A 24,856-nucleotide genomic window follows, 5' to 3' on the forward strand; every position below is an offset into this window, starting at 1 on the left:
TATTTGTACTTTTGTACATTTCCATCAACGGTAAGCTTCATCAAGGCAAGACCATACTTGTCTGGTTCATATTCTGTCCCCAGTACTTACCACAGTGTCTCTCAAAATAAGCTCTCAGTAAGTACTTATTGAATGGATCATTGACTCAGCAAATTACTTCCTTTTTTTTTAAATTACCATCTTAACCATTTTATTTATTTTTTTAAATGGCATTTATTTATTTATTTATTTGGCCACACCACACGGTATGTGGGATCTTAGTTCCCCAATCAGGGATCGAACTCCCCGCCCCCTGCATTAGAAGTCCCGTTGGACCTCCAAGGAAGTCCCGGCAAATTACTTCCTAATGTGAGAGAAGTTTTAATATTTTTTTCTCTAATAAATAAACTCAGAATATCTATCCAACAAAGATGGCTAAGAAAAAAACAAAAATAATCAAGACAAAATACAGGTATACATGATTTTTAAGCTTCCAGCTACTCATACCCTCACCTACAAAGTTTGGTTTAATTTATTTAGGCTCTGGGTGTGCTTATTCAACCTTATTTTTGTGTTTACGCTAGGCTGATTCTCATGGCTACAGACAGCTAAAATTAAGTGGGAATTGGAAGAACAGAGGAGAAAAACTGGATTTTTGCCACCAATCTTCATCCTTCCCTAACCCTGAAGACCATTTTTCAAGACTGTGGCAATACAGGTCTCCTTAGAAATAACTGATGAGATAGAGGAACAAAGAATACAAGCCAAATGTCCTGTAAATCTCGGAGCAGAAGCTCTCTGACCCAAGCAGACATTGTTATGACATCCTGTACCAGGATTCATAAAATTCCCGAAGGTAGCCACATATTTCAGGCCAAGGATACCTCTGGAAACATTTGTCATTTGTTCAGCTTTTAAGAATGGCTTTGTGTTAGATTTGCATGAATGGCATTGAATATTATAGTTTTGGTAAATGACCTAACTGTCGAGAGTAACATAATGTAAATGGTTTGTTTCAAAATAACATTTTTCTGTACCTTAGTAGCTTCTTAAACCTTCAGCAATGTTAATAATTCGATTTGGAGACATGTCTGACTGGGAGAGAATTCTATCTCCCATGAGTCACTTCAGTCACCTTCCTAGTTGATGGGGCAAAAGTACCCATTTCAAAAGTGAGTGTAGAAGACAGCAGAGTGAATGAAGAGCTGGACGAGGAAGTTGAAGACTGGATGCTAAGTCTTGGCTCTGTCACTTAGCATATATGTGATACTGGCTGAGTTATAAGTAGCTGTTCTGATCCTCAGTGTCAGAACTTGTATTTATGATTCTCCCTACCTGACCTGCCTCCTCAGGAATAAGATAATGAACATGAAATCTCATTATACTCCAAGATGCCAAACACGTTTGAGATGTTACACTCAAGTATCTAGGTAGATGTCAAAGAACTCGAGAATGATGTCATTCAGAAACAGGATTTGGAAGGATAATGGCTATGAAAATAAAAAGATGAGAGAATGGTGATTGGAAGGGAAGAAGAAGCACTTACAATATTAGCAGAATCAGAAGTCCTAAAGTGAAAATCTGCAACTAGGAGGAAAGAAAGACGAGAATGCTGGAACCACTTGTGACTTTTGTTCCTTTGGCTAAGAACTACAGTGTGTTTTTTAAGTGAAGTCTGCTGTTGCTTAAGATTGTCAATGAGTGAGCCCGGGAAGAGCTATCCTAAGCCCGGGAAGAGCTTATTATAAGCCCGGGAAGAGCTATCCTAAAAAGGCTTTATTGGCTGACGGTTCTGGAATGGTGATCAATTAAAAATATTTTTACCTGTGCCCTTGACTAAGACAGTTTTGCTGAGCCTAGATGTTGTAGCCAAGAAGAAAAAGCAGGGCTTCCCTGGTGGCGCGGTGGTTGAGAGTCCGCCTGCCGATGCAGGGGGCGCAGGTTCGTGCCCCGGTCCGGGAGGGTCCCACATGCCGCGGAGCGGCTGGGCCCGTGAGCCTTGGCTGCTGGGCCTGTGCGTCCGGAGCCTGTGCTCCGCAACGGGAGAGGCCACAACAGGGAGAGGCCCACGTACCGCAAAAAAAAAAAAAAAAAGGAAAAAAAGAAAAGGCAAACCATCTGAAGCATCTCAGGTACTTGGTCATCATGGGCAACTTGTTTTTTTCACATGGACGATGACACCTTCAAAGAAACAACGCCAAGTAACTGAATTGAGCTAAGACTTCTTAAGTGAAATAATACAATTTTAAGGGGGAAACTGCAGAAAAAAGCATAGGTTTTTAATAAGCTCTTTTAACTAGGAAAGCATGGGGAAATCTCTTAAAACCTCACTTTCTTTAAAAAAGAACAACAATAACAACATTTTGACCACATGCTTTTAACTTTATAATATTGAAGATTACATAAGCTTAATCTTAGGCAATGCTGTAACCTCAATTTTTAAGGAATTCAGATGATCGCCTTCTTTTTCCTCTATTTTTAAAATTTTTTCTTTGAATGGAGAAAGGAAAGAGGAATTATTAAAAGCAAAGAATGGCTTCCATTTATCTCTTATCCATAAGACATGAATAAAACAAACTTACCTGGTAGGTACCCAGGTAAGTGGTTCTGTGGTATATTTTTTAAAGTGTTTTCCATGTTACACCTACCAGTACTCTTAGAATTATGCTCTAGACATTACTTGGGTTCCAAAAAGGTGGTTAATATCCCCAAAGAATCCCTCATATTCTTCCTTTTTAATTTCCACTCCTCTGCTAGTGAAGCTATTTGGAGAGGTCTCAGTGAATCAGTGAATAACCATTGCCACCTTCATCTCTTTTTGGCTGCCCACAAAATTGAAAACTCTGTGAAACTCACACCAGATAGTTAGGTCTTACCCATTTTGTGGCTTGATTACTTGTTCTGATTAATTTAAAAAAAATTAAGTAATTTAAAGGTTTTTTTGAGGGGGAATTTTCTTTATCTCTGAAGTAGTCACCTGATAAAACAAGAATAATCCTCAGAGTAAACATATTTATTATGGTTTCATTAGAAGTATGTTCCTTGAAATGTGCAGTAATGTTCTCATGGTCAAATGTTTATTTCAGTGACAAAAAATGAAGAATGTTAGTGTATTAATCTGCATTGTAAAGTGTGACAAGTTCAGATCAAGCTAACTGGAAACTTGGAAACCAAGGGAGTGTCTACTGCAAGAATAGATTTTTATATCAGTTAAGAATTGCATTTGGCTACCAGTGACAGGCTGCTGACTTGTGTGATTTAAATATCTATGTATATTTGTCAGTCAATAAAAAGTATAGAGATAGGCAGTTACTGATAGCTGTTCAATAGCACAAGAGTGTCAGGGATTCTGGGATGAATTTCTTAGCCTTCCACTCATGGTCCCCAAGTGACTGCTGGACCTCAACACCTTACAACCAGTTTTTGAGGAAGAAGAAAAGAAGGGGCACTTGTCAGCTTAGTAAACTTTTCCAGAGGTCTCATCCAGCTGTTTATCACATCTTGCCTATAAGATGTGCGTGCATCTTACTGAGCATCCTTTGAGCAGGTGAGGCTGAGAAATATATTTTTAGCTGGGTACTTGCCTTCCGCTATCCTCTCTCACAAAGGAAGGAGTAAAAACGTGGAGGTTATGCTGGTAGTGACGAGTTACTGCTACATATATGTTACATTTCAGTGCCATCTCAGACTCCTCTTTGGAGTTAAGTCACCCAAAGTGAAAGAGAAGAGATGCAACTTCATCCACTGACCACCCTTGTAATAGGAACCTGAGTTTCATCTCTCATTGGAGCAATAATTAAACCATACTCTCCCAGAGAGGTAGGGACACAGTTGTACTGGGAAGCTCCAGTATAGGATAGACCCCTGGCATTCAGTATTTGAGGTTTCCATTGTTCAAGACCAAACTTGAAGGTCCATGGCATATAATAAATAACTTTAAATTTTTATGTCATATCAATTTTAGCCCCCTTCACACCAAGTGGCATAAAATTTTCTGACAGTAGGAGATGTATTCATTTCTGGGGCTACCATAACAAGATACCACATACTAGGTGGCTTAAACAACAGAAGTTTATTGTCTTACAGATCTGGAGGCTATATCCAAGGTCAAGGTATTGACAGGATTGGCTGTAAGAGACAATCCTTGCCACGCCTCTCCTAGATTCTGGTGGTTTTCTGGCAATCTTTGGTTTTCCTTGGCTTATAGATGCCACACCCTGATCTCAGCCTTCATCTGTACATGCATGGTGTTCTGCCTTTATCTATGTGAAGATAAAGGTTCGTGAAACCTCTTCACATAGTGTCTGACTCTGTCCACATCTCTATTATGAGGACACCATTCATACTGGATTAGGGCCCTAATGACTTCACCTTAATTTGAGCACATCTGCAAAGACCCTATTTCCAAATAACCTTCTGAGGTACTAGGAGTTAGGACCTCAACATATATTTTGAGGGAACATAATTCAACCAATAACAGTTGGTGTTCAAATTACTTAATCAGAAAATGAACCTGCAACATCCACATGGCAACAATCTTTTTCCTCTCCCTCCATTTTTATGCAGAAATTATACACTATAGGGATATTTAAGAATTTTAAGGGCCTACTCAGTAGCATACATTGGAAATACTGCTTTTAGTATATTATCATGAAAATAAATGATGAATCTAGATTACAGTTGAGTTGCTCTCGAATCTAAAGATACAGATTTACTTCACATTATGACTGTTCAATTGACCAGTTTCACCATAACAGCTCACTTTTCTCAAAATAACACTTTTTTGAAATAACGGTTTCATCCCAAAATGTACTGAAAACTATAAACAATATATTTCCAGGAAAAGTCACAATTGCCAATTACTTAACACAATAATTTCTAATAAGAATATCATTTGCAACAAATTCAAATCGAGCATCATGTCTGGATGAAACAAAACATTTTTGCTCTGCGTTAGGATGCCAGGTGAGAAGACAGATGTTGCATCTTCTGAATCTATAGTCTCTTTTGTACATGTTTCCACGTGTGTCCACGTGTTCCACTGCTCTCAGGTTTAGCCTTTATTTCATCACAGTCTTAAAGAAGTTCTTTTCCAGTGGGTTGAACTGTGTCTCCCAAAAAGATAAGGTCAAATCTTGAACTCTGGTACCTGTGAATAGGAGCTTATTTGGAAATAGGGTTTTGTAGATGTAGTCAAGTCATGATAAGATCATAATGGAGGGTGAGTGCTCATCAAACAACTGACGTCTTCATGAGAACACGGACATTTGGACACAGGGACACAGAGGGAGAACACCATGTGAAGACAGAGGCAGAGATTAAAATGATGCATCTACAGGCCAAGGAATGCCAAGGATTGCCTGCCATCTCCAGAAGCTAAGAGAGAGGCATGGAACAGATTCTCCCTCGGAGACTCCAGAAGGCTTGCCAAGGCTTTTGGACTTGATTTTGGACCTTTGGCTTTCAGAACTATGAGAGAATAAATGTCTGTTGTTCCAAGCCACCCAACTTGTGATCATTTGTTATGGCAGCCGTAGGAAACTAATATATCCAGCAGATCCAATTTTCAAATTCCTGTCTGAAGATAAGCACCAACTGTGACTGCCATCCCTTATTCAGTCTCTTCCTTCCTCGGTGAGTAAAATAAACTTCATTACGATTTATGTTCAGACTTTTATTTTCAAACTCTTGTTTGTATTTATTCATACTATTTATTTATATAAACTTGTTTTCATTGTTCACTTGATATATATATATTCCAGTCTATAGAATTTTTTTGAGTATTTTGGATTGGAATAATATACCTCGTAATTTCCCTTTAAAATTAATGAATTTTGCTTTCAATTTACGACCTTTCACTTTAGGGCAAGGTTTTAGGAACAAAATTAAAATCATTAAATGAGACAGCGCTTACTATAATTCCGATGGTCACAACCTGAGTAAAGAAAAAAAGGTGTTTCTAGCAAGAATAAGGTAAGTGGGTGTGTTGGTTTCCTGGGAAAATAATAATGTATTCTTGGAAGCACTTCTAGTTATTCATGTAATTTAAAAAGTACACCTATAAAGGGAGAAGAAGCATGTGAATTTGTCAGGGAAAGAAAAGAAGAGCGAAGCAGGAAATGAGGAAGAAGGGAGTTATGGAAAAGAAGCAGTTGGGAGGAGCACAGTGAGAATTGAGGAAAGTTTGTTTTTACCGTCATTCTTGCTCTCTGACAACTTACTTAGTTTTCAGCTCTGTTTATCAGATTGTTGTGCAATTTATCATATTAATTTTTTATACTTTCATATTTAATTGATAATTTATTATTTTAAAATAATTCCTAATCCCCTCACATCCTTTAAGTGTTCAAATATCACTTTGTCAGACAGTATACTGACTAAGATTCTATGACCTGACACCCCTCGCCAATCCCTGTACTTTGGAGCTCCCTTACCGTGTTCCACTTGTTCATCGTTTCATTGCACTTGTCACCTTCTGGGAAGAATTGTAATTTACTTATTTGTTATTTTTGTTTCAATCTGATTTTGCCACTCCCTCCCCTTCCACCCCCACCCCCCACCCCTGGAATAGAAGCTCCTTGAACTCATGTAACTTAAGAGACTGTTTTACTCATTCACCTTATATATATCTATGATAGTTGCATACTGGGCTGGGTGTTCGGTGGCTTGTGTGTTCTCATTTTATCACTTGACATGGAAGTATGTGTGTTTAAAGATGAGTTGTTGCTTGAGCTGATGCCTGCCTCCTGAAATGTCTCTATAACATAGCTTAGTAAGATATTAACAAATCCCAGTGAAACACATCTGCTCTACTGTTGTCTCCAGCTCCTGGTCTCTTCAAACTTTTAAAACTGCCATAGATTACTGGAAACACAACTGCATTAGAAATTATGTCAATACAACAGTAGTTGCAGATGCTCCATTAAGGGTTTAAAAACTAAATTGTCAGCCAAAGAAAATGGCTTGTAAATGTTTGGCCATCACTCCAGTCCTGCAGAAGTAAGTTTTGTGGCAATGAGGGAAGTGGGGCTCCCTGCTCACTAACACATAAATGACTAAACTAGAGAGATTTCTTAGGGTGTCTGCTAACCAGTGGTGTGGATATGTAACTGGATGCTGGTATTGCAGTGCAGTTGTAGTGAAAATCCAGGAGGTGATGAAAGACAGTCTATGGTAATAGAACTGGAGGAACTTGGGGGATTGGATCAACTAGGTACAGTCTTGCTGCTCCCTCTTTTTCATTTGTATAAGCATTTTTTCTACAATCTAGAAAGTGCAGTGCAGTGCTTTCCAATTTAATTGATGGCCCGGTCTGGCATAAGTGATTCCACATGGTGGTTGACAAATGACTCTTGGGTTAGCCCTCCACCCCTCTTATTCAAGAAATAGACAAATTAGCAGAATTTTCTCTTTTCTCTATAGAACTATCACTTGCACATCTATTTATCTATCTTAGATGAAATTTTAAATATTTTATAAACTGATGAGACCTCTTGTTCTTGGTTTCGGCAGAAAGTGGAATATCATAAATAAAATTGTCTTACATTCTCAGTCATCGGGTTGATGGATGGTTAAAGGAAAAGCAGGATCCTGGGTTTTTCAGAGGCATTGCTATGCTTAGATCAGATTATATGGTGACTTGTAGTATAACCATGCTAATATCTCTTTACACAAGAAAAATTTCTTCTAAATAACAATATCAATTTTGGACTGCTCAAGGGATTTAGTAGAAAGGCTTAGAACATGGCAGTGGTAATAGATACTCAGAAGGTCAAAAATTCTCAGCTAGAGAATGGTTCAATATGCTCATTTATCACTTTCCACTTTTGCTCATATAAAACAAAGACATACAACTAGGTGTAAGGTCAAGTACTGTACCAGCACAATCAGGCTTTAAAAAAAGTAAAGCAAATCCCAATTTACTACTGTCAGTTCACAGAATTCACTCTGATATAATCTTCATGTTGTAGATATTTCTGATTGAGGTGTTCCCAAAACTCATGGGCAGAAATAAACTGAATGACAAACGATGTGACTCTTCCATATATATAACACATGTCATCTAAAAATTGTAATGCACATATAATTACCTAGTTAATAATTTTCTAGAAAAATACTGATGAAAATAATCTGAATTTACCAAGAATCAGACAGAGACAATTGAGAGAAAACAAAGTGAAAGCTTTCTTTAATCTATTGGTTAGGCTAGATTGGACAGATGGCTTTTACAACATTCTTGGGAGAATTCACAATTTAGGATTCATAAGCTGTGATCCTCAGATGAGGACAGTGGATACTCACGCACATTACTGAAGCCAAGTGGTAGGACGATACACTGCATCCAAGCTGTTTCCATGAGTGAATAGGCTCTAGCCTTTCTGGCTTGTTTTCTCGGTGCTGGAGAAGACATCACACATTCTTTGGAAGTAGAGTCCAACCCAAAACTCCACTAGATCTCCTGTCCTGCCTCTGTGTGGTCTGGGTGACCCACTTTAGCCTGAAGGAGCTCTGGGAAATTCGATATGTCTACAACCAGTTTAAGGGCTACTCCTGGGTGGTCCTTAGCAGTTAATAGGGTTTGATTCCGGGGCCATTATATGAGATTCAGAGAAGCCCAAGAATCTGGGCCTGGACAAGATCCAGTCTGTTAAGAATGGTGATTACTACTGAGCGTTTCAATATATAAACTGGAAGGACTAGAACAGTTCTGGGAGAATGTACAGATAACATCAAACACACCTCACCAACTCTGCAGCCATCTTGGTTACCATCTAACAAGGTCCAACTCAAGGCACCATTTTCAGATTGAGCAATAACTAGGCATTAAGACAGGTGTCCAGAACTTTCCAGGAATGGCCTTATGACTAGAAAGACCCAAAGGCATTTGCTTTAATCTACTTAGATTCAGTGATTTCTCTAAATGATATCAATTCTTAATTATATGCACATTAATAAAAGAACTGAGATGTGGCAAATCTAAAACTCATTTATATTTTATTATAAAAAATAGCGGGTAGGGCTTCCCTGGTGGCGCAGTGGTTGAGAGTCCGCCTGCCAATGCAGGGGACACGGGTTCGTGCCCCGGTCCGGGAAGACCCCACATGCCGCGGAGTGGCTGGGCCCGTGAGCCATGGCCGCTGAGCCTGTGTGTCCAGAGCCTGTGCTCCGCAACGGGAGAGGCCACAACAGTGAGAGGCCCACACACCGCAAAAAAAAAAAAAAGTGGGTAGTGGAAAGAGCATGTGCTTTGGAGACAGCCAGTCCTGAGTTTGAATTCTCACTCCCATTTACTGGCAGAGAGACTGGCTGAGAGACTTGGGGCGTTATCCCAAGAGGTAATACGTGCAGAAAATATCAAGGATTATTCAAAAAATGTTCAGATATGTTTGTATGTGTCAATCTTGTAAGAAAAGTAACAATGTTTCAACCGTAAAAACCTACTTGCAATTGCAAAATGCCTCTTTTATCTGTCTCCATAGCAATCATTAGCATCTAACATAATGTATATTTTACATATTTACCTCGCTTGCTCCCTGTCTCCCATCCCCACTTTCCCCCCAAAAGTAAGAGTTCACGGTTGCAGGAATTTACTGTCTGCTTTGCTCACCATTGCATCCTCAGGAACTGCAGTAGAAACTGGTACATAGTGTCGGGTGGAGTTTCCTGATTGTGGCAGGAGTGGCCAAGGCCTGATGGGTCCTCTCTGCAGTGGTTGGGAGTCAGTCCTCCAGGCCCACTTGGAGCCTCCTCTGCTGCCTTGCCCGGATTGGTAGGCACCAGTTAAGTGAGTTAATCGTTTTTCTGCTTAAAATTGCTTAAGTTCATTCATTTTTCTGAGTCTGAACCGTTGTTATAATTTAGTAAAGGAATTATTTAGAAATAGCTGTTCTGTGAATTCACACTATAAAGGCAGAGGGTGGGGCTTATTTTGTTCTTCACTTCTGATCTAAAGAGAGGGCTTTAAGAGAACATTGAGAATCTAGTTCAGTCCATGGCAGACTGGGGGAGACACCGGAGCCTAGAGTCTGACTTCGGCTGTTAAGTATAAAGGTCACAAATGAGTGACTAGCCAGCAGCTGGTAAATAAGCCAAGGAGGGGGGAAGCAGGGACTAACTCTTGTGTTTAGAAGTTCTCAAAGACACCTGAGCCATCCGACCCGCACCATATACGGGCCGTGTGTGAGAAAGAACCTGCATGAGATCATCTCAGTTTCTGCAGGCTCCTCTCTGAAGGAGAGGATGTGATCTCAAGGGAGAGATGCTGAAGAGGCCCAGACCCTGAAGGATTCTCAATGGATACAAAAGGAGTAATCAACCAACCTCTTCCCTAGAGATGGAGGTTTCTGAAGAACCTAAGAAACACTCTGAGCCAGCTTTATGTCTGCAGGCCTCAAGGATTACCACGCCAGCTCAGAACAATGTCAGTCAAACAAGAATTTTCTTGTTCTCTTTGCTTCCTTCTTCTCCCGATTGCTGCCAACAAGCAGTTGCCCTCACCTGCTTACTAAATACAGTTTGTGCCCCATCTCTCCTCTCTTCCCCTGATAGACCCTCAACGGGGGACTGAGTTTTGATCACTGAATGGGAGTCGACCTTCTGATTGAGCTACATTTGAAGACTCAAGGTAATGACAGAATTTCTTATTATTCATAGTGACAAATGTTTTATAATAGCATACCATTATAGCTATTCAGACTTCAGAGGTCACATTTTCTTCAACTACTGAACTATACTGAAAGTCAAGTGAGATTTGAAGAGCAAGAAAAAGAAGCCTGATTAAGGGACTAGAAAGGGGCAAAATATGCAAGAATGGGAATGAGATATGAGACATATCTAGAGGTGTGATTAAAATAGTAATAAAATAATAAAGTATGTCTGCAGACAATTCTATGACAACAAATCTGAAAACCTTAGACACAGGTGACATAGATGCTTTTCTAACATAATTTAAATTTCTAAAATTATCCCAAGAGAAGGTAAAAAAAAGTCAATAATCAAAAAGTGATTGAGAAGGTTAAAAATCTGCCATTAATGAAAGCCAGTAAGGCTACAGATTTTCCCAGCTGGATTGTATCAAGTCTTTATAAAAAATAGATAATTCCTATGTTACTTAAGCTACTGCTCCCCTGGAAAAAATTCTTAATATAAAACCTTATGAAGTTATCATAAAAAACAAAAATGCAGCTCAAACTCCTATGTAAATACACAAAGATCTTTGTAAAAAAAAAAAGATAGTTGTAATATCCAGAAACCTATCAGTATAAATGCTGTACATCAATCTATTAAAAAAAATCGTATGGTAATATCAATACATTCTGAAAAAAATTATATGAATTAATCAAAACTACAATGAGGTTTCACTTCACACCAGTTAGAATTGGCATCATCAGAAAATCTACAAACAACAAATGCTGGAGAGGGTGTGGAGAAAAGGGAACCTCCTGCACTGTTGGTGGGAATGTAAATTGATACAGCTACTATGGAGAACAGTATGGAGGTTCCTTAAAAAATGAAAAACAGTACTACCATATGACCCAGCAATCCCACTACTAGGCATATACCCAGAGAAAACCATAATTCAAAAAGAGTCACATACCACAGTGTTCATTGCAGCATTATTTACAATAGCCAGGACATGGAAGCAACGTAAGTGTCCATCAACAGGTGAATGGATAAAGAAGATGTGGCACATAGATACAATGGAAAATTACTCAGCCATAAAAAGAAATGAAATTGAGTTATTTGTAGTGAGGTGGATGGACCTAGAGTCTGTCACACAGAGTGAAGTAAGTTAGAAAGAGAAAAACAAATACCATATGCTAACACATATATAACACGCTCTGGGATGAAGTGAGAGAGGTGGCACTGACATATGTACACTACCAAATGTCAAATAGATAGCTAGTGGGAAGCAGCCGCAGAGCACAGGGAGGTCAGCTCGGTGCTTTGTGACCACCTAGAGGGGTGGGATAGGGAGGGTAGGAGAGAGACGCAAGAGGGAGGGGATATGGGGATATACGTATACGCATAGCTGATTCACTTTGTTGTACAGCAGCAACTAACACAACAATGTAAAGCAATTATACTCCAATAAAGATATTTTTTTAAATTTATGAATTAATAAGAAAATATGACAAAATAATCAACCTCAAATTAAACTAATTATCATTAAGTTAGAAAATTCTCATTGCAATTAATATGAAAAATTAGATGTAAATGTCTACTGCTGCCATTGCTTTGGAATGGTAAGTTAAAAAAAATTTAGTAAAAACATTAGAAAATAGAAGTTTTTTTTCCTAATGACAGTATTGTATGTCTAGAAACCCTAAGATTCTAATTAAAATCAGAATCAATGAAAAATAATGGATAAGAGAATTTAAGATAAAAACAAGATAAATATGTTAAGACCAAGAACTTTTGTCTATATTGTCTATAAGCAAATGGCAAAGAAAATGGAAAGATAGCTGTTTATAGTAAACAGCATAATATTCTCACAGATGACTTTTAAAGAGAAAACACAGGACCTATGTTAAAAAAAATCTGTGAATCTTACTCATAGAATATTAAAGGACATAAAACAATCTTTGAAATATGGAAAAACATAGTGTGATTTGGGATGGGAAGAATTAATACAGTAAAAATGTCAATTCTTCAAAATTCTCCTATAAATTTGAGGCACTAATAATAAAGAGAGCTTCATCAAGGCTGATTTCAGAATTGGATACAATGATATAAAAGTTCGCTTGGAAGAATATATGTCTGAAGCAACCAAGAAAAGTTTGATTATAGGAGAATCAGAAGCTGCGAAATACGCTTCACACATCATTCATCAGACTATAAAGTCACTACAGTCAAATCAATATGGTATTAGCCATATGGATCCATGAAAAATAGAGAATCTAGAAAATAAATGTCTGTATATGAAAATTTCATATATGGGAACGTTAGTATTTCTATTCTGTGGGAAAAGAGTGACTTATTTATTAAGTGGGGATGACAAATAGCTATTTATCCAGAGGGAAACTAAGTTGGGTCCACTCTCACTATATGTGCTGTTCAGTGCTGTAGCCACTAGCCACAAGTGTTATTTACATTTTAATGGAACTTAAATTTAAAAATTATGTTTCTCAGCTGTTTTACTCATGTTTTAAAGTGTGGCTAGTGTTTACTTTATTGGGCAGTGTAGATTATAGAAGCTTTCCAGCTTTGCAAAATGTTTTGTTGGACAGCACTGATTTCTCTCTCTCTCCGTATAATATTTACATGTATATATTGTTTATAAATATTTACATAAACATAAAAATACAAATATATATGTATACATGTGCATTTAATTGTTCCCTATTGACTTGAAATTTAAAAATAAAACAGAAGAAAATCACCAAGGCTACCTATACAATATAGGGGTTAAGGGGAAACTTCGTAATGTTACCAGAAACCCAGAAAAAATAAAGAGATATAGTTGACATAAAAATTATAACTTTTGTATACACATTGATATCAGTATCAGTTAAGGTTCTTGGTTGAAAACAACATACATTTTAACTGTATGTTCAGAAAAGCAATTTGGAAGGGAAAATGCAACAACTATAGTGAGGGACTGCTTTTGAGAAGATAGCACTGCTGTCTCTGTAGGACATCAATACCACACTCACTGTCTTGCCTTGATCATTTCCACCTTAGAGTTACATGCAGGTGAATCTAATAGGAAGGGGCTGGGGCATGTTCTAGTACCCTAGCTGAAAGGGAACCTGGGAAAGCAAGTTTCTACTTTCTGGCTTAGGAGACAGAACTCATAAGTGGAAAATCATCCACATATAGAAAAAGCGTTCAGTAGATCCTGGAACAGCCACAAACGTGACAAGTGTCCACTACACTAACATAAATAAAGTCAGCAGACAAACGATGGAATTGGGGGAAGGACATAAAAGGTTGCAACCCAGATGATGATGAGCATTTAACGTCTATAATACAGAAAGAATCCTTACAAATTGTAAAGAGAAAGACAAACCACTCAATAGAAAAATACTTCAAGGATATGAATAGGGAATTCACAAAAGAGTAAACTCAAATTTCCTGTCCTTAAAATAACAAGGAAGTATCACTTCACCATCGACGACTGACAAAATTGTAAAATTTCAATAAACCTACTGCTGGTGGGGATGAAGGGAATTACATATTCTTTGCTACTGGAATTATACATTATTCTCATCATTTTGGAAAACAATTTAGCAGTGCTTCTAAAATTTTAAATAACCATAGCCTTAGAGGCAACCCCATTCTTCAGAAGTAAAAGCACCACTGTATAAAAATATACATACGAGCATGTTTATTGTACTTTTTCGTAGAGGCAAGAGTCTGAAAGAGTGAATGGCCTTCAACTGAGAAAAAATTACGATACATTTACACTATGGGCTATTAAAAAGCAATTACAACAGTGAGTAAGACCTGTGTCATTTGTCTTGGAGCGATTATGACAGTGAGTTGTTGAGTGAGAAAAGCAAGATGCAGAGAAACAACTAGAACAACACACAACACACACTATAAAAAGTGGCAGAGTTTTTACAAGAATCATAATGGGGGAGGGTGAATTGATGCAGGTGAAGAAAGGGAACAGAGAAGAAGTAGGCAAACCAAGAAAACAAGCCTTGTCAATTAAAAACATAACCAAAAATCTCATTTATGTAAAACTACCTACCTGAGTTATGTATACCTCCTTCAAGAGAAACCATAAAATAGTGTAGTCTTGGTCTATAGACTTTAGAAATGTCTAAAATATATTCTTAGGTGAAAAATTATTTCACAGAGTAATATGTAGAGAATGGGTCCATTAAAAAAAAACAAAGAAAGGTGTGTGTTTATATGTATTTGTACTGAAAAGATGATACTTATCCATTTCTTAATTCTGGTTTCCTCAGAAAGTGTAGAATTGGCAAGCAAAGGATGGTTTTACTTATTATACTAGTCCTAATTAATTTCAAAATTTAAAACACAAAAATTAAAAATATGTTAACATTCTAGAATGTATTGTAAAGGGAATAAACTCTATTAGGATTCAGAGAGTAATTAGAGACCATCACCTGAGAGAGGGAGCCTTTGGGATAGCCTCTCTGAGGAAAGTGTCTGAGCTGAGACCTGAAGAATAACAATGAGCTTTATTGTGGAGAGCTGGACAAAGAATATTCTAAGCTGAATCCACAGGGCAGAAAGGAAGGCAGGGCACCAGCTGTGTCAGGGGCACATGGATAGGTGGTGTGGATTAAGGTCAGGGAGGCAGAGACTTATAGACCACTGCTAATAAAAGTTTGAGTTGAACCACTTCTAGTCAGCAAACAGGAAAAGTACTTAAATTTTAAACCCTTTATAGCAGCTTGACATTGCTGAGGTTCCAGCCCTTGATCACCAGACTCACCTCAGTTCAGGTGAGTTTGAAGTTGGATGGTGCAGCTCATGTTGCAAATTGCTTCCAGTCATATGCAGTAGGACCGTATGTCAGTCCATGGTGCAATAGACAAAAAACAAAAGCATAAACTAAAACAAACTTATCCTCTCCACAGGTTGATAGAGAAGCACTGTCATAAGACCTGGAGAGATGTTTGGTTGCTATTCTCAAAGAGGTAGTAAGCCATTGAAATGTTTTAAAAAGAAATGACTCTTTATATATATCGTACAAAAGAATTTTCTAATTTAAAACTAGAATTGTCCCAGCTTTCATCATGCAGAAGGGCTTGGAAAGGATCAAGAGTTAAACAGGGAGTAGTTAGGAGACTGTTGTGGTGGTGCAAGTAGGAGATGGTGGTGGCGTGGGCCAGGTGGTGGTAACTGGACTGGAGGATAGAAAAGGAAGAGTCATGAGGAGCCAGGGATGATTTCTAGTTTCCTTCCCTTCCCGTTTCTCTTCTTTCCTTTCCTTCCCTTTCCTTTTCTCTCCCTTTTTTTTTTTTTTTTTTTTTTTTACATAATAACTGGTACACTATGATGATATCTATGGAGATGCAGCTAATGGGAGAAGAAAAAATTGAAGGCACAAATCAAGATTTCTGGCTTGGACAAGTTTGAGTTTGAAATGTATATTACACACCAAAATGGAAATAAAGCTCATCAGAGAGGTGTGGACGAGAGGCATAATTTGGGGAGTTATTAGCACATAGGTAAAATGTGAACTATCATCCTAGTTTACCCAGGACTCTCCCTGTTTTAGTACTGAAAGTTCTAAGACCTGGGAATCCTCTTATTCCTTGGCAAACTGGGGTAGTTTAGTTTCTCACCTTATGTAGATGGTATTTACACCATGGAATTGGATAAGAGCAACGAAGGAAATCACACACCAGGATTGAGTCAGGAAAATATTAAGAGGAAAGAATCTTAGAAGAGCTCACCAGTGAGGAGGTAGGTAAAGGCAAGACAGAAAAGTGTCAAATATCTGGAAACCAAAGGAAGAGAGACTGTCAACCATAGAATGCTGGTGAAGGTCAAGTAAGAAGAGGACAGAACAGCAGATTTGGCAAGATGATGGTCATAAGTGACTGTAACAAAAGAATAGATTCTTGGGAGTGATGGGAAAAAACCTACAATGTCATAAGTTGAATAATGAATGGCAGGAAATAGGATTAATAAGTACTAAAAAAAATCATCCTAGCAGCCTTGCAATGAAGCGGAGCAGAGAAATGGGCAGTAGTTTGAAAAGACTGAAGAGAGTATAAAAATGCTGTTTATGATTTTATTTGGGGAAATGAAACTACTATGTGAGTGCAGTAGGATTGCCTGGCAGTGTTAAATAGCTGTATGAAAATTTTAGCATAAATTTCAAGTGGTTGTATTCTTCCTAGTTGTTTATCTACAATTACATTTAGCTTCTCAGATGCTGGCGTGAAAAAAAAATTTTAAATGGTTTCAGCCAATATTTGGGATTTTTCAGGGGAACGTGCTAGAGAAAAAAGGAGGCACGCAAGGTAAAATAATTAAAAGGGAATTATTTCAGTTAGGTAACATGGACTAAAAGCCAGGTTAAAGGGGGAAGAGGAAACATAATTAAGTTGGAAGAGAGTGAAACGTGAAGGCAATGGGTTAGATGTTTCACTGAAGTTGAGGAATTCTGGCAAAATGAGTACTTGGGAATGCAAGCCGAAAGAACAGCAGTTGGCAGCCAGGGAAGGGAGTGACTGATTTTAAGTTTTCAGGGATGGTGAGTTACTGCTGATGCAACCAGCATCACTGGTTGGGAGCGGGTGGAGGAACAGGTAATTGAAGGTGAGGAAGGGAAGGATCTGACAGGCAGGGTAAATGGTTCATCCATGTGCATTCTGAAGTTACCGAGAATGATGGCATGGAGTTGAGACGGAGAAGAGAATGAGTCAAGAGGGACAAACTGGGTCAAAATATGAGAATAAGGAGGAGATGTGGTGGGTGGTTTAGTCTGATGGTGCAAGCTTCAGATGGGAGGGAGTGATACGTAGCCAACCCCTTACCTTCTGGTCCTGTGGTATATGGGGTATAAGAGAAAAAAAACCCAAAACCTCTGCATCAGACAAGGAAGATGGTATCATCAGGACTTAAGGTAAGAAAATCATTAAAGAATTAAAGATAATTAAAACATTAAGTAAAGATAGTGCTCAGAGAAGAGACTGAATTGATAAGGAAATCTCAGGATAGTATACTATTAGGATTGGCTACATAATTTTCAGGGCCCAGTGCAAAATGGACATGCAGGACATCATGTTCAAGAATCATTATGAATTTCGGGACTTCCCTGGTGGTGCAGTGGTTAAGAATCCGCCTGCCAATGCAGGGGACGTGGGTTCGAGCCCCGGTCCGGGAAGATCCCACATGCCACGGAGCAACTAAGCCCATGCACCACAACTACTGAGCCTGCGCCCTAGAGCCCACGAGCCACAACTACTGAGCCCGCGTGCCTAGAGACCGTGCTCCACAACAAGAGAAGTCACCGCAATGAGAAGCCCGTGCACCACCACAAAGAGCCGCCCCCGCTCGCCGCAACTAGAGAAAGCCCGCGCATAGCAACGAAGAGCCAACGCAGCCAAAAATAAATAAATTTACAAAAAAAAGAATCGTTATGTATTTCAAGATGGCAACAAAACATTATGTCAAATGTGGGCCCTTCTAAGTGTGGGGTCCTGCGTGACTGCACAGGTAACATGCCCATGAAGCTGGCCCTACCTATTCTGGGCCTAGGAAAAAGACTGGGGAGGGAGGGCAGCATTTGGTCAGATTAAGGGATATACTATATTTCTTTGTTTGAGGCTGCTATGTGCTAACCATTGTTTAAATGCTTAACCAATATTATCATTTAACCCTTCTAACAGGTGAGGTAGGTGGTATCTCCCTCTTCGGCAGATGAGGAACCGAACGCACTGGAAATTTAAATGATTTGCCCAAAGTCACAGTAAGTTGCAACCTGATTTTATTTGATTTGATTTGTTTTTTTTACTGTTAAAATTGAGATGTAATTCACATACCATAAAATGTATACATAAAGTTTACAATTCAGTGGTTTTTAGTATATTCACAAAGTCGTGCAACTATCAACACTATCTAGTACCAGAATATTTCCATCATTCCAAAAAGAAACCCCATACTCATGAAGCAGTAACTCCCCATATCCCTTGGCAACCATTAATCTATTTTCGAACTCTATGGATGTGCGTATTCTGGGCAATTAATATAAACAGGATCATACAATATGCAACCTTTGTGTCTGGCTTCTTTCACTTAGTATAATTTTTTTAATAAATTTATTTTATTTAGTTTTGGCTGCGCTGGGTCTTCGTTGCTGTCTGCGCGGGCTTTCTCTAGTTGCGGCGAGCGGGGGCTACTCTTCGTTGAGGTGCGCGGGCTTCTCACTGTAGTGGCTTCTCTTGTTGCGGAGCACGGGCTCTAGGCGCTCGGGCTTCAGCAGCTGTGGCTCGCGAGCTCTAGAGTGCATGCAGCCTGATTTTAGATCTGCATTCCTAACTACCAGGCTGTGTTGCTTCTCAGCAGTCCTGGAGTTAATAGATGACTTGGAAGACTCAGATTTAGGGCTGACCAAAGTAAACAGCGGTATGAGATGTGACAGAATTAGTCCTCATTATGTCCCCAGAAGAAGAAGAAAAATCAGCTGCAAGGTAGTTTTTTATTTCAGTTTTATTGAGGTACAGTTGACATATAAAATTGTAAAATGTACTTAAAGTGTACATCGTGACAATACGATATACATATACACTGTGAAAGGATTCCCTCCATTTACTTAACACATCCATCACCTCACGTATTTACCTTTTGTTTGTTTTTCTTTTGGTGAAAACATTAAAGTTCCACTCCTTGAGCAAATTTCAATTAAACAATGTAGTGTTATCAACTGTAGTCACCATATTTTACATTAGATCCTCATACTTCATATATCCAAAGAAAATAAAACAGGATATAAAAACAGGATATCAAAGAGATATCTGCATCCCCATGCTTATTGCAGCATTATTCACAGCAGCCAAGATATGGAAACAATCTAAATGTCAGTCAATGGATGAATGGATAAAGAAGATGTGGTATATATATATAAATATATAATGAAATATTATTCAGCCATGAGGAAGAAGGAAACCATGCTATTTGTGACAAAATGGATGGACCTTTTGGTCTTATGCTAAGTGAAATAGCCACATAGAGAAAGACAAATACTGCAAGATATCACATATATGGGGATGTTTAAAAAAGAAAAAAAAAACACATACAGAGAGAGTTGAAAAGGGGTAGCCAAGGGCTGAAGTGTAGGGGAAATGGGAAGAGGTTGGTAAAAGGGTATCAGCTTTCGGCTATAAGGTAAATAAAGTCTGAGGATCTAATGTAAAACATGGTGACTGTAGTTAACACTGTAAGGTATAGTTTTGAATACTTAACATAAAAGCATCCTGAATCAACTCTCATGTGCTACTTCCTAAAGAGGAAAGATACTTCATTTTTTAGGAGGTTTCTGGGCATGGATTTTTGCCAAGTTGGTGTAGGTAGTAGATGAAGTAGAAGCCTCAGGTCATGAGATGACATAGCTAATCCTAGAAAACCACAATTCCAACGAAGTGTTACAATCAGAAATCATTTGAGTAAATTATCTGATGAAAGTTTAAGAAAAGTAATTGGGTAAATAAAATCATCATGATGGTGATACCACAAAAGGAAAAAAGCCCTCATATATGGATGCATTTTTACACACTGAAAAACTACCTATGTCCCTTGGAAAAATTTGTGATCTAATTTCTTAGCACTCCGTTTTGCTTTGGCTATATACATAAGAACTCAATGATCTCACCATGGACTACTTGGTCTGTATGACAAATTGGTTATCTTAGTTATGACTGAATCTCAGTTTATTCTTTGTCTCCAGATACTTTCACACTGCTATGTGTATGAGGGATTGGGGAAAGAAAAGATGCAATTAATTTCAGTCGAACTGATTATTTACCAATGCTTGTAAAAAAAAAAGACACAGCTGGTTGCATGATTTATTGGCCTATGTAGTCTTTGTGCTTATTGAAATATGAATTGATTAATGTTCTCTGTCTAAACTTTGCTTTTGTTTTAATGGACTAGTAATAAATAGGAGTTTGGGTCAGTTTGATGTAATTCAAAGTAGAAAACAAAGAACAACTAATGAGTAGCTCTGCTAATTTTTTTAAGGCATTCCCTGGAGTGTAGTATTTCCTTTCTAGCTATGCATTGTAGATGACTGTATCTGTTAGCACAGTTGTGTATGTGACACTTGTAACGGCACAGCTAGATTAAAAATGGAGGAAATACATTCAGCCTCTTTCTGTTTTTTAGCATTACTGAAAAAAGGCATCTTCAATTAATTATACTTCTTATTATTTTGTAGACAACACACTTTCAAAGAATTAAAATATAATAAAACATACAGTAGTGCTACTGTATAAACTGTATCTTTCTATTATTTTGAGATCCACTTTCTGGCAGTAGGACTAGTGTCCTTATGAGAAGAGGAGGAGATTATCGGGATACACGTGCACAGAGGAAAGGCCATGTGAGAACACAGCAAGAAGGCAGCCATCTATAAGCCAAGCAGAGAGGCCTCAGGAGAAATCAACTCTGCCACCCCCTTGATCTTGGACTTGCAGCCTGCAGAACTGTGAGAATATATTTATGCTATTTAAGTCACCTGTATGTGGCATTTTGTTATGGCAGCAAATTAATATAGTTGGAAACTGTTCTATATTTTTTAAGTTGTGCTAAAAATAACTCACATCTGTTTTTAGAACTACTAGCATACATGATTGTAAGTGAATGTCAATTGGAGACTTTAAAAAAATTCAGTGTGGATGAAATTAGACACATTTTCATTTCTCTGAGTTTAACATGTTATTTATATTAGAGCAGTAAAGATTTTCACCTTTACAAATAACTTAATTATGAAACATTTAGAAAACATAGGACAAAAGAAAAACATAATTTCTTATCCTACTGATATATTTTGATATATCAACAAAGCCAGTAATAAAAAGTGGAGAAATTAACTCTACACACGTTTATTTAAACTAGAGATTTAAAATTTAGTATATGAATATTGTCATTAAATGTACTTCATATGTACATACACACACACACACACACTTTTTGAAAGCTATGTCATCAAATTCTACTGCATCAATTTAGCATAATTAATGTAACCAATCTGTTGTTGGATAATTAGAATTTCAAATATTCTCAATTATAAATATGACAAATACGATAAATTCTCTATGACAGATACTTTCAAAAATTAACATATATACATATTTTCAGCTGTCTTTCTTCTTCTAAAGCATTCTCTTCTACCTTCCAAAGAGGAAGGATACTTTGTTTTGGCAATTTCAGGCGTGGGGTTTTGCTGTGTTGATCCAGGAAACGGATGAATTAGAGCAATGTGTAAGTCTAAGAGGCTATGTTAATCCATGTGAGGAAGACACATGCAAGAAAAGAAAAATGTTGAGTTGAAAAGATGGAGAAAAGAGGTGAGAGAGAATAAATGGCCAGTGCTCAATTGTAGAAAAAAGTTTTGGAGAGTAATAGAGAATCAGAGACATTGGGAGCGGCTGCCAAACTGTAATGAGAATTTTAGGGACGATAAACTGGGGAAGATTTTTGGAACTTCTGTGTAGTATGACCAAAATACCCATTCAAAAGTCCTTTTGAGGAATATGAAAATTTTCATTTTTTAAGTATTTTTGAATATTGGATGATGTTTTCTTTAAAATTTAAAAAACACTGATTAAAAACTACCACTTCATTTGTACTACATAAACAGGGATTACATATATGTGTGTGTGTGTGTGTGTGTATTTGCAGCTTAATTCTTGAATACACCCATAATTTATAAATAACATGCTTGATAAAAACGGTGTGCAAAATTTAAAGGTTTTAATCTATGTTTTCAAACTGCTATATAAGAAATTCTTTTTATCCACTGACAGTATTTAAAAGTGCTTGTTTTCTTACCATTTCTTCAACTTTGCCAACTGATAGGTAAACAATGATGTCAAATTATTTCATTTTTTTAATCATCTTTATTGGGGTATAATTGCTTTACAATGGTGTGTTAGTTCTGCTTTATAACAAAGTGAATCAGTTATACATATACATACGTTCCCGTATCTCTTCCCTCTTGCGTCTCCCTCCCTCCCACCCTCCCTATCCCACCCCTCCAGGCGGTCACAAAGCACCGAGCTGATCTCCCTGTGCTATGCGGCTGCTTCCCACTAGCTATCTACTTTACGTTTGGTAGTGTATATATGTCCATGCCTCTCTCTCGCTTTGTCACAGCTCACCCTTCCCCCTCCCCGTATGCTCAAGTCCGTTCTCCAGTAGGTCTGTGTCTTTATTCCTGTCTTACCCCTAGGTTCTTCATGACATTTTTTTTTTTCTTAAATTGTGTGTGTGGATATTTTCTCGTATTACTTCTCTGTCTCTCTCTCTCATATTATTACCTTTCTCTCTCTCTCCTTCTCTCTCTCTCTCATATAAATGGCTGGCCTGTAAATTTTCTAATTAAAAATTGAATAATATCTCATGAAATACATAGTTTCCAATATTTATTTTATAAGATTTATAGCACAGTATTTTCACTTCAAATGAAATGCAAAGCTTATATGTTACATAAAGAAATCTAGTTTCAGGTAACGGTGAGATGTAATGTTTTCTAAAACTACAAAATTTTGTAGTTAGAGCTCTTAGGAAATACTGTTCTTAGTTATCATTCTCAGAATATGGATTATTTCTCTCAGTTAAAAGGGTTGACTTTCAGATTCAATCTTATTAAGTGTAATCTTGAGCTATTTGTAATGAGGTGGATGGACCTAGAGTCTGTCATACGGAGTGAAGTAAGTCAGAAAGAGAAAGACAAATACCGTGTGCTAACACATATATATGGAATTTAAGAAAAAAAATGTCATGAAGAACCTAGGGGTAAGGCAGGAATAAAGACACAGACCTACTAGAGAATGGACTTGAGGATATGGGGAAGGGGAAGGGTAAGCTGTGACAAAGCAAGAGAGTGGCATGGACATATCTACCAAACATGAAATAGATAGCTAGGGGGAAGCAGCCGCATAGCACAGGGAGATCAGCTTGGTGCTTTCTGACCACCTAGAGGGGTGGGATAGGGAGGGTGGGAGGGAGGGAGATGCAAGAGGGAGGAGATGTGAGAATATATGTATATGTATAACTGATTCACTTTGTTATAAAGCAGAAACTAACCATTGTAAAGCAATTATACTCCAATAAAGATTAAAAGAAAATCTTTCTTTTAAGAATCTGTCAGAAAACATATATCTAGCTTTCAGAGAAAATTGGTGAGTAAAACACTCATTTATATTTTTATGTTTTGTCTCCTTTGCAGTTTCAGATATTTTCTCCCCTACCTCCTATTTAAGCCTTAGGCCTCCACCTCTGGTCCCCCTTCCCTTTTCTGTTTCTTATTTCAAGTAGTAACATCTATCACTCAATCACTCAAGGCAAAACTTGCAAATCACATTTGACACCAGCTTTTCCTCGACATTTTCCAAGTGAAATCGTATCAATTTTATTTCCTGAATATATTCAATATGTTTATTTTTCTTGTTCACGGCAAACGGTGCTTAGCATAGGCCCTTATTAGCTCATCGTGGTATTCTTTTTCATAAAATTTTTTAATGCATGTTCCTCATCTAATAAATTCCAAACTCTGTAATCTGGTATATAAAGCCCCCTCTCTTCCGATCTCTTCTCTCTCTCCAACTCTTGCATTTTATATTGAGTTATTTGCTCTTCCCGAAAATTCAACATATTGTATGTCTCTGTTCGTTCTTTTCAAAAACTGTTTGTTTCCTTGGAAGTAAGAGTCTGTGTCATTTCTTTTTCTTTGATTTCCTAAATTTTGCTTTTCTTTTAAGAGTTAGTTTACCTGCCTCTTGAGAGACTATCTGGTATGGCCCAGGTGCTCATCCTTATACTTTTTTTTTTTTTTTTTTTTTGGTACGCGGGCCTCTCACTGTTGTGGCCTCTCCCGTTGCAGAGCACAGGTTCCGGACGCGCAGGCCCAGCGGCCATGGCTCACGGGCCCAGCCACTCCGCGGCATGTGGGATCTTCCTGGACCAGGGCACAAACCCGTGTCCCCTGCATCGGCAGGTAGACTCTCAACCACTGCGCCACCAGGGAAGCCCCCTTATACGTATTTTTATGATACGTTTCCTCCTTCTTTTAATCTATCTGTATCATGATTAAGCTCTTTGCTCCTCTTCTACTTCTCTGATGATTAGAAGTAACTTTATGTATGGGACTGTCTTATTTTCCTTTGTGCTCACAATATCTCACCTAATAGCATATATACATATATGGTATTAGCATGGATACACA

General features: G+C 37.9%; 1 protein-coding gene across 13 annotated transcripts in view; it reads left to right on the forward strand.

Moving 5' to 3' along the window:
• CRPPA (CDP-L-ribitol pyrophosphorylase A) overlaps positions 1-24,856 on the forward strand; it is a 383,981-nt gene that overhangs the window by 350,501 nt on the left and 8,624 nt on the right. For 7 of the 13 annotated variants that reach the window (XR_012333934.1, XR_012333933.1, XR_012333930.1 and 4 more), the window contains 7 exons: positions 564-5,613; positions 5,844-5,952; positions 9,601-10,399; positions 10,528-10,603; positions 18,303-18,382; positions 20,928-21,115; positions 24,515-24,628. The gene's annotated coding sequence lies outside the window, so the exon portion shown is untranslated. The other 6 variants (XR_012333939.1, XR_012333940.1, XR_012333938.1 and 3 more) reach the window with 3 other exon arrangements.

The sequence above is a fragment of the Tursiops truncatus genome, chromosome 9 (genome assembly GCF_011762595.2).
Source record: "Tursiops truncatus isolate mTurTru1 chromosome 9, mTurTru1.mat.Y, whole genome shotgun sequence".
NCBI lineage: Eukaryota > Metazoa > Chordata > Mammalia > Artiodactyla > Delphinidae > Tursiops > Tursiops truncatus.